The sequence below is a fragment of the Ctenopharyngodon idella genome, chromosome 3 (assembly GCF_019924925.1).
Source record: "Ctenopharyngodon idella isolate HZGC_01 chromosome 3, HZGC01, whole genome shotgun sequence".
Lineage (NCBI taxonomy): Eukaryota > Metazoa > Chordata > Actinopteri > Cypriniformes > Xenocyprididae > Ctenopharyngodon > Ctenopharyngodon idella.
In genome coordinates this window covers 17,585,887-17,596,759 of record NC_067222.1, presented here as the reverse complement: position 1 = coordinate 17,596,759, position 10,873 = coordinate 17,585,887, and the positions used below count along the sequence as shown (strand labels likewise).

The window sequence follows — 10,873 nt, the reverse complement described above, 5'->3', positions numbered from 1 at the left end:
ATCAAAAATCCAGAGCATGTTCTGAGTTAGTAGTGTCAGAGATGAAGTGTATTTGATGTCTGAGAGCAGACTGAAGCTGTGTTTACACTCGGCACTAACATGCAAATACAAGCAGATCAGATTATCAGCCAACCCTGGACACGGTGTTTATTCTGGTGAACATTGAGTTGCACAATTTCCCCACCCAATCAGACGGGTGGGTATCTCTTTTTACCATTTGATCAGAGCATCTATGCGTAATTATTTACTCTATTATTAACTCCTTATTTTGAATGTTGTTCAGGAAACAGAGCTACAATCAGTTATCCAGATACAGAAGTCACAAAACTCTTTTTTTTAAGATAATTTTGGTAAATGCAAGTTAAAGTTTTAAGTTTTGCAAGTTTTACAGATATTTATTGCTTAGTGTTTAAACAATGTTTGATGGACCATAAACAATTTCTGCACATGCACCTGTAGAATAGTCTTTAAGACACAAAAGGCCAGATTGCATAAATGTCCTTTCAGCGATCGGCTCAACAGAACATAACAGTTCAGCAGGCAACAGCAGTTTAAGTCAAACACAAGACTGCTCAGCCGGAAGGTGACGTGCAATGTCAAAATAAAATCCCTTTTTTACAACAGGGCATTTTTTATCTTATTTGAGGTTCATTGGCATCAAACAAATGAAAACCTTTGCTTTAAGCAGACAAAAGAAATAACCAATATGCATATTTTCAGAACATCCTTTAATGTGATACTACAAAGCTAGTTTTGGTTCACAGAAATGTGCATCTTTCAGAGAAGCATCTGTATCTGAAGTGTGATGTTGATGAATCCAACTCATGTAAAGCGGTTTAGCTCATCAACACCTCTGAAGATCTGGTCTGTCTGTGGTTTCACAAACACAAGCACAAACTCTGAGTATCTCTGAGTACTAGTGTAAAAAAAAAAAGGAGAAATGTGCATATTTCAGAATTGTACCCTCTATAAAAAAAAAAAAATGTTTAATGAACTTACATTGAGACAATTTAACACAATTAAAATTTGAATAACAATAAGGGCAAATTAGAATTTAACCAAATGATGCTTTAATGTAACTTTTTTAGCCATCAGTTTTAGTTTTAAAAATGAAACAATGTGATTTTATGAGATGAGAGTAAGTATGCTTTAATGTTATCTTCTAATTAAACAGAAGAAAATTTAATATATATATATATATATATATATATATATATATACAGTGGGTACGGAAAGTATTCAGACCCCCTTAAATTTTTCACTCTTTGTTATATTGCAGCCATTTGCTAAAATCATTTACGTTCATTTTTTTCCTCATTAATGTACACACAGCACCCCATATTGACAGAAAAACACAGAATTGTTGACATTTTTGCAGATTTATTAAAAAAGAAAAACTGAAATATCACATGGTCCTAAGTATTCAGACCCTTTGCTGTGACACTCATATATTTAACTCAGGTGCTGTCCATTTCTTCTGATCATCCTTGAGATGGTTCTACACCTTCATTTGAGTCCAGCTGTGTTTGATTATACTGATTGGACTTGATTAGGAAAGCCACACACCTGTCTATATAAGACCTTACAGCTCACAGTGCATGTCAGAGCAAATGAGAATCATGAGGTCAAAGGAACTGCCTGAAGAGCTCAGAGACAGAATTGTGGCAAGGCACAGATCTGGCCAAGGTTACAAAAAAATTCTGCTGCACTTAAGGTTCCTAAGAGCACAGTGGCCTCCATAATCCTTAAATGGAAGGCGTTTGGGATGACCAGAACCCTTCCTAGAGCTGGCCGTCCGGCCAAACTGCGCTATCGGGGGAGAAGAGCCTTGGTGAGAGAGGTAAAGAAGAACCCAAAGATCACTGTGGCTGAGCTCCAGAGATGCAGTCGGGAGATGGGAGAAAGTTGTAGAAAGTCAACCATCACTGCAGCCCTCCACCAGTCGGGGCTTTATGGCAGAGTGGCCCGACGGAAGCCTCTCCTCAGTGCAAGACACATGAAAAAACACCTAAAGGACTCCAAGATGGTAAGAAATAAGATTCTCTGGTCTGATGAGACCAAGATAGAACTTTTTGGCCTTAATTCTAAGCGGTATGTGTGGAGAAAACCAGGCACTGCTCATCACCTGTCCAATACAGTCCCAACAGTGAAGCATGGTGGTGGCAGCATCATGCTGTGGGGGTGTTTTTCAGCTGCAGGGACAGGACGACTGGTTGCAATCGAGGGAAAGATGAATGCAGCCAAGTACAGGGATATCCTGGACGAAAACCTTCTCCAGAGTGCTCAGGACCTCAGACTGGGCCGAAGGTTTACCTTCCAACAAGACAATGACCCTAAGCACACAGCTAAAATAAGTGTGTGGCTTCACAACAACTCTGTGACTGTTCTTGAATGGCCCAGCCAGAGCCCTGACTTAAACCCAATTGAGCATCTCTGGAGAGACCTAAAAATGGCTGTCCACCAACGTTTACCATCCAACCTGACAGAACTGGAGAGGATCTGCAAGGAGGAATGGCAGAGGATCCCCAAATCCAGGTGTGAAAAACTTGTTGCATCTTTCCCAAAAAGACTCATGGCTGTATTAGATCAAAAGGGTGCTTCTACTAAATACTGAGCAAAGGGTCTGAATACTTAGGACCATGTGATATTTCAGTTTTTCTTTTTTAATAAATCTGCAAAAATGTCAACGATTCTGTGTTTTTCTGTCAATATGGGGTGCTGTGTGTACATTAATTAGGAAAAAAAAAAATGAACAAATGATTTTAGGAAATGGCTGCAATATAACAAAGAGTGAAAAATTTAAGGGGGTCTGAATACTTTCCGTACCCACTGTATATATATTCAATTTTGGAAATTATGCTGCTTTACTATAAAAGTATTTACCATTATGAAATAGTTTTTGTGTGTGTGTGTGAAATAATCCTAAAGTTCTTTGAACAAATGAAATAGGGGAGAGCGGGGCACAAAGTAACTGTCAGCAGATAAAGGAAGGACACAAAGGTAGGTGTTACAAATAACAGCAGGTTTATTGACAATGAGGAAGACAACACAGGTGTGAGGACAGTCCAGGTAAGCGGGCGGGGAATGGGGAAGTATTGAGCAGCTTATCTGAGTCTGATCATGTCCTTGTTGTTTCCAGGTGATCCGAGGGGAGCTGTGGAGCGTGGAGTCTGTTGTGAACAGCAACGAGGGAGAACTGAAAGGTGTCACAGGACATGAGGTAAGTAAACAACAGGTAAGTAAGTCAGGAGAGACAACACGGTATAGTTGAGACCAGACAGAGAGTGAATGGGAGGAGTGCAGGTATATAGTGTTGGCTGATGATTGCTGACAGGTGAATGTGATCAGTTCTCGGGTGATTGGGATCTGGTGACTGTAGTGGGTGGTGACAGTGGTGACTCCCTGATAGTACCCCCTCCTCCAGGGGCGGCTCCTGACGTCCTTCTATGGTGACGAGGTCGGCTACGGCCTCTGGGTGCTGGACGGTCAGTGTGGTTCTGGTGGAATTCAGCCAGGAGAGTGGGATCCAACACATCATCAATGTTAACCCAGGACCGTTCCTCTGGTCTGTACCCCTCCCAGTCCACAAGATATTCCAGAAAGCTGCCCCGTCGCCGAGAGTTCAAGATCTCCTGCACTCTGTAGATTTGAGGTTCCTCAATGACTTCGGGAGGAGGAGGTACTGGCGGCTCATCGGGTTCTGTGGAGGAGGGAGAAACAGGTTTGAGTAGTGAAACATGGAAGGAAGAGTGAATGCGATACCGTGCATGGAGTTGGAGACAGTAGGTGACTTCGTTGATCTGCTTCTCGATGGTAAAGGGACCTGTATAACGGGGACTCAGCTTCCGGCAGGGCAGGCAGAGACGCAGACGCGGGTCGAGAGCCAGACCTTATCTCCAGGACGGCAGATGGGGGTAGAAGACCAGCGGGCATCTGCAAAGGTCTTGTGTCTCCGCACTGCTTGCTGGAGTTGGAAGTGGGCTGAGTCCCAAACCCTCTCGTTTGCTCGAAACCAGTGGTCAACAGCTGGAACGTCTGAGGGTTCTTCTGTCCAGGGAAACAGAGGGGGTTGGTACCCGAGTATGCACTGAAACGGGGTAAGGCCGGGGGTCGTTTGCCTGAGGGAGTTTTGTGCATACTCGGCCCACAGGAGGAAGCAGTTCCAGCTGTGTTGGTTGTCATGACAGTAGGCCCGGAGATATCTCCCTATCTCCTGGATCTTCCGCTCAGTCTGGCCGTTGGTCTGGGGGTGATATCCAGAGGAGAGGTTGACGGAGACATTGAGAGTTTGAAGAAGGCTGTCCATACCTGGGAGGTGAACTGGGGCCCATGGTCGGAGACAATCTCTTCAGGAATGCCAAAGGTGCGAAATAGATGATGGAAGAGGGTTTCATCTGTTCGAAGGCGGTGGGTAAACCCCGGAGGGGAATCAACTTGCATGCCTTGGAGAATCTATCCACTGCAACGAGGATGCAGGTGTGACCATCAGACCTTGGTAGGTTTGTTACAAAGTTGACTCCGACGTGGGACCAGGGACGATGTAGGATGGGCAGTGGTACTAGTTTACCAGCGGGTAAGTGATGTGGGGTTTTGGAGATGGCACAGACTGAGCATCCTCGTACATACTGGGAAACATCCCGGGCCATACTGAGCCACCAGAATCGAGCTTGGAGGAACGAGAGGGTATGCTGGCTGCCTGGGTGTCCAGAGTCCAGGGAAGCGTGAAGGGAGTCCAGAAGGGTGGTTCTCAAGGAGGTGGGTACGTAGATCTTACACTCTGGGCCTCCCAGCGGAGCGGGTTCTGCCATGGTGGCGAGGCAGATTTGTTAATTTCAAGTCCCACTGGATGGGGCTTACGAGGACGGCTGGAGGGAGTATGGGTTCAGGTGTGGATGGTTCCTCGGGACCATGGATGCGTGAGAGGGAGTCTGCCTTGAAGTTCTTTTCTTCTAGCCGGTACTTGATGGTAATAATGGTACGGTATAACCTGATACTCATAGTGGCCAGAAGGGGTGATGAAAGCCGTCTTCCACTCATCGCCTCCCGGATACGAACGAGGTTATAGGCGCTCCGCAGATCCAGCTTCGAGAAGATGCGGGCCCGGGACCAGGGGAAGAGGATAAAGGAGCTTGATGGTGTGTTCGTTGAGGGTCCGGTAGTCGATACAGGGCCGCAAGCCTCCGTCCTTCTTACCCACAAAGAAGAAGCTTGAAGCCACTGGTGAGGAGGATGGGCGAATGAACTGTTGCTGGAGAGCCTCCTTGATGTAGTCCTCCATAGCCTTGCGCTCCGGGATGGACAGGGGGTACACTCACCCCTTAGGGGATGTAGCAAACAGGCAGGGCTCCATCTTAAAATTTCATTTGTGTCCCATCTGACTTCAGGAGAATGTTGAGAGAGCCAGGATGACGTCGACGGTGGGTCCCTCCAGTACCAGAAAGGAAATTCTCTCGCTATGAAGACATCCGATTTGCAATGCGATGGGTGGAGACCTGAACTGGATGCGACCACGTCCGAGCGATTTTCCCTGGATGGTTTCTACTTTAAGTTATTTTTGTCTCTGACAGGGCAAACCCAGTTGCTTTAGAAGGGTTGGTTAGATGAAGTTGCCGGAGGAGCCCGACTCAACAAGGACGTGTGCTGAAACGACATGAAGTGTGGTGAGTAGTTGTATATCCAGAGTCAAATTAGAGATGTCAGGCTCCAATTGGAGGGTAATCACCACGGGACGTGGGGGACATGAGGGGCACTCACAGATGAAGTGCCCAGGAGCTCCGCAGTACAAACATAGTCCTGTAGCGAGACATCGAGCACGCTCCGGGTGAGAGAGATGACTGGAATCCACCTGCATAGGTTCTGGTACTGGAGGACAGGCAGCGGGTGAGGACGGAGAATGAGTGGTTGTTTCCGGTAGGCAGGCTGTGAGATGTTGGGAAATTTTCACTGCTTTCTGCATGAAGCTGTCCGATCCGACCGAATTCTCATAAATCGGCATTTGGGCTCTGAGCTGGGGATTTAAACCTTGACGGTAAGCAGTCAGTAATGCAGTTAGGGAAGTATTGAGCAGCTTATCTGAGTCTGATCATGTCCTTGTTTTTTAAGGGTGATCCGAGGGGAGCTGTGGAGCGTGGAGTCTGTTGTGAACAGCAACGAGGGAGAACTGAAACAGGAACGAGAAGTAAGTAAACAACAGGTAAGTGGGTCATGCGAGACAATATGGTATAGTTGAGACCAGACAGAGAGTGAATGGGAGGAGTGCAGATATATAGTGTTGGCTGATGATTGCTGACAGGTGAATGTGATCAGTTCTCGGGTGATTGGGATCTGGTGACTGTAGTGGTTGGCGACTGTGGTGACAGTGGTGACTCCCTGACAGTAACAGTTTTTGACTCTCTCAGTTTGTGTAAATTAATTTATTTTTTCCCACATTAATTTCCAGTACAATTATGTGGTTTTGTTTCATTAATACAGTGTATACGTTTTTTCTTGATTTACCCTGAAAGAATGGAAGTGAAATGTGACAACATGGCCCATAGGTGGGGCACACTGTAACATTACCATACAACTGCTTAAAATGTTATCTGATCTAATCAAAAGAATATACAAGACAAACTGAAATATTTTGTCAATGAAATACAATTATTAACTTTTTCACATAAAATAATGGCATTTTTTTTTTAATAATGAAAAATAAACTATTTTTTGCATTTGACAACAAACACCAAACAACACAGCTATACAGCATAATTCAAAACATAATGATAATTAATCATTTCTGAACATTGTCTCTCAGTCTTTATTCACCTTTTTCTCATGGCTTATCAATAGAATTTATAAAAGTATAGAATAAAATAGCATAGTTCTAATAGGGCCGCATTGTAATGCAGTGTTACAACATGCCCCACCTGTGCAACTGGGATTTAAACCTTGCTAGTGTCTTCTGCAGGTTAGATTAAAGAACTATCTCAACTGTTAAATAAGAGATATAAGATTAAAAAAAAATATCAGATTTGTCTCATTTTAAATAAACACAAAAAATAGAGATAAAAAATTAACTTAAGTAAGAAAATTAACTTTTGCTATGGTTAAATGTTCAGTGATATCTTTCAAAGATTTTTTAATTTTGGCGCAATTTTTTCTCGATATAGTGTTGATATGGCAACTAGTAATGTGGATGCTACTAGCATGTGCAACTAGCATGTGTGGAAAGTTTTAAACCATGTGTGTTACAACTAGCCCCACATTACTTTGTGCCCCGCTCTCCCCTATGCATCACAGATTGTTTATTTTCCTATGATTCATCTAGCTGTATACAGATGAAGTGTGATCTTGATGCATCTGCTCATTTAAACTGCTTCACTTCTGAAGGCTGTGAATTTGTGGTTTCACAAGCTTAGTAGCCTTTTCACCTAGCAAAAGCATCATGGTGCACACATGAAAAACAAACTCAGATTTATAATGTATTCATGCTAAAACCTCTGAACATGTGAAGGCAGTGAACAGAAAAACACACAGATGGAAACACTTATGTTGTTGAGGCACATGACTATTAACTAATTATTAGTAATATGTTATTAGTTATGGATTTTGAATTAATTTTGAATCAGTTCCCTCAATAAACTCCTAATTTATTGTTTATTAATTGTTAGTAAGTTAGTTGTTAAGTTTAGGTATGGGGTAGGATTAAGAATGTAGAATAAGGTCATGCAGAATAAGACATTAATATGTGCTTAATAATTACTAATAAACAGCCAATATACTAGTAATATGCATTCTAATAAGCAACTAGTTAAAAGACCCTAAAATAAAGTGTTACCATTATACCTTAGAATAGAATCTTCATTAGTTGTTGATGCAGTAATCATTAATAAATGTTTTATTTCTTCATACATTCATACATTAACTCTTGATTATCTGTGCATTAGTTAAGTATGAATTAATTCATATTACTGCCTCGTATTGTAAAATGTTTCTAACATTTCAAGCAGCATGTTTTTATTTTTGAAATTGGGAATGTATAAATTTTTCTGCATTGCACTAAAATAGCATTTACTACTCACTTACTAGTGGTTAGTTAGCTCATTTGGTTAATTAGATACTTTGCCTAAATAGCAAACCCTTTTAAAATTGTGGTAGTGATGTGATGAAAAAAGATTGTGTAAATGAATCTGGTCACTTAGACATTACTTTATTTAATTTTGTTGAAGTAGTGTTGTCAAATAATCAGCAGCTACAATGAGAGGAAAAATATTTTTATATTGATTTGTGTGGAACTGTTCATTCAAAGCACTTTCTTCAGTGCCAGACACAATCCTTTCTCATGGAGTCGGTTGGTTTCTGGATGTCACTGTCCAGTTCAGCTCACTTTCTGTTCCAGAGCTTTTCACATTAAACACAGTTTCACAGCAGAGATCTTTCTGATCACTTCTTGTCTTGACTTTAGTGACTGTCAGTGAAATGCAGAGCTGTATCTTAGTGTCAGAAATAAACACTCAGTTCTCCATTATGCATTGACATCGTGTCACTAAATAACAACTATATACCAGAACTACACTCAGTTCAGATCAGAGGAAGTTCACAACCACAGGAGGAGCTGATGAGGATTAAAGGAGGAGCTGTAACTATATAATGAAGAGAAAGACTGACAGAAACAGAAAATGGCTGATAAGTGTGATCTGTGTCTGCTGGGACTGATCATTCTCTCTTCACTTCTCACAGGTAAAGAAATCTGGATTTTCTCTAAAGACATTTAGTGGAATTAGTCTGGAAAGAGTTGATTTGAACATGCTCAGTTTATTCTTGTTGTGTCGTGTTTCATACAGATCATACTGTATTATTCCTGATACTGCCATCTGATGATGAACAATTATTTTCATATTTAAAAATGATTCGAACAGCTCTCTGATAAAGAAAAAATAGTTTATTCTGGAAAGTGTGTTGTTTGTGTTCAGTGAGGGAAAAAATACTGTATGATCTGCATCTTCTGCTCTTAATGTTGGTATGTTTTATATCTACATTTATTAATATATATCATAATGATCACTCAAATATACTGTGTTTCAGGTACCAATGGATTGAATGATGTTCATGTGTTCATCAGTTCTGGTGAAAATGTCCGTCTGCCCTGTAATAATGATCTTTCTGACTGCAAATCAACTACATGGACCTTCTATAACAGATTCAGACGTTCACCAGCAGTTAAACTGATTGTTGGAGGAATAATGAAGAAAGACACAGAGAGACATGAGAGACTGAGTCTGGGGTCTGACTGCTCTCTGAACATCAAGAACATCACAGAAGAAGACTCTGGATCTTACTTCTGCCGACAATATGTGAATGACAAACAACAAGGAAATGGTGCGAGTGTTCCTCTGCATGTTCTTCATGGTAAGTTTACAAATATGTAAAATTATGTATTTATTTACGTAAAGATCAATTATTTAAAAAGGGCAAATTCTGTCTTTAATCTTGTGATTTGTGTCTTGTGTTCAGTTTCAGTGTCTCCATCATCACCATCATCATCCTCATCATCCTCACAGACTGAGATCAGTCCAGGTCGCTCTGTGACTCTCTCCTGTCAGTTGTATTCATATTCTGGATTCTCCTGTGATCATCGGGTCCGTTCTGAGGGTCTTCAGCTGTTGTGGGTGAATCAGACTGGTGTTGATCTGACGACAGACTCCAGATATCAGATATTATTCTCATCAGATCACTGTATCATCACTCTGACTACAACACTCCTGAATGAAGATGACAACAGAGAGTGGAGATGTCAGCTTACTCTCAGAAATCAACTCAAGACCTCAGTCACATACACGCTCAAGTATTCAGGTGAGAAAATCCCCAAGAGCAGAGCTTTAGAAGACACCATGCTTCTAGTTGAATGAGCTCTTACGGCTAGAGGTGAGGGCACACTGTGCACCTGGTTGGCCAAAGAAATTGCCTCGACAATCGAGTTGCTGATTGGCTGCTTGGAGGCCGGGATCCCTTTCTGGGCAACCCAAAACATACTAACAACTGGTCTGATTTCCTCCAGCGAGAAGACCTTTGAACATAAAACTCTAGGGGCTAAACAGGGCAGAGTAAATGATGTCCCTCCTCTTCTGCCAATACATGCAGTAGAGTATGGAAGGGCTGAAGAATGGTAGATCTAGGCACATTAGAGGGCATGTGGCCAGATCTAGGGTGGAAGATAGCCTTCATCATTCAGATGACATTTTCTGGTGAAACTTCTTATTTTGAACATATATAAAAGACGTATAGCATCTGTAATTACTATGTACAGTGAAGATGTACATTGACTGACAGCCCCAACACATAGCTGCAGCTGCACCTCAAAACATCAGATTCATCCGCGCTGAGGAGCTGCGCCAAAGCACAACCCACGTAAAGATAATTCCGCAAATCAGTGCAACTGCAGGTTTCAAACAGAGATGGTGACAAAGTCAAGTCATCGTCATTTATATAGCGCTTTTCACAATATATATTGTTTCAAAGCAGCTTCACAGGGACAATAGGAAAATTATTATCGAGCTAAAGTTGGTTTTTGATTGAATCACTTCCATTGTAAAAATTGGGTAACGCTTTAGATTACAGCCCAGAAAGTACTGCATAATTACAATGAATTTACAGTGTAACTTTTGATAATTATAGTGTACCTATAAAGTAAGTACGTGTAAGTATAGGGGAACAATATGTAAAGTCTTAGGAATAAAGGGGTAACAACCAGGAAAATAACAAATTATTTATACTGTAAGTATTGTAGAACTAAGGGGTACTTATACTATTATGATAGACAACAATCTTACGTTTGGGAGCAATTTAGCGAGAAAGTGCACTGATTAAGTTGTTTCAAGGCAAGTAGAAAGAACTA

At 41.7% G+C, this 10,873-nt stretch overlaps 2 protein-coding genes across 12 annotated transcripts in view; one reads left to right on the top strand and one right to left on the bottom strand.

Annotated features, from left to right (window-relative positions):
- Window positions 1–10,873, bottom strand: part of LOC127508159 (uncharacterized) — a 448,826-nt gene that overhangs the window by 256,554 nt on the left and 181,399 nt on the right. The gene's annotated exons all lie outside the window — the stretch shown is intronic.
- The window catches only part of LOC127508119 (uncharacterized), a 310,593-nt gene that overhangs the window by 285,701 nt on the left and 14,019 nt on the right, over window positions 1–10,873 (top strand). The gene's annotated exons all lie outside the window — the stretch shown is intronic.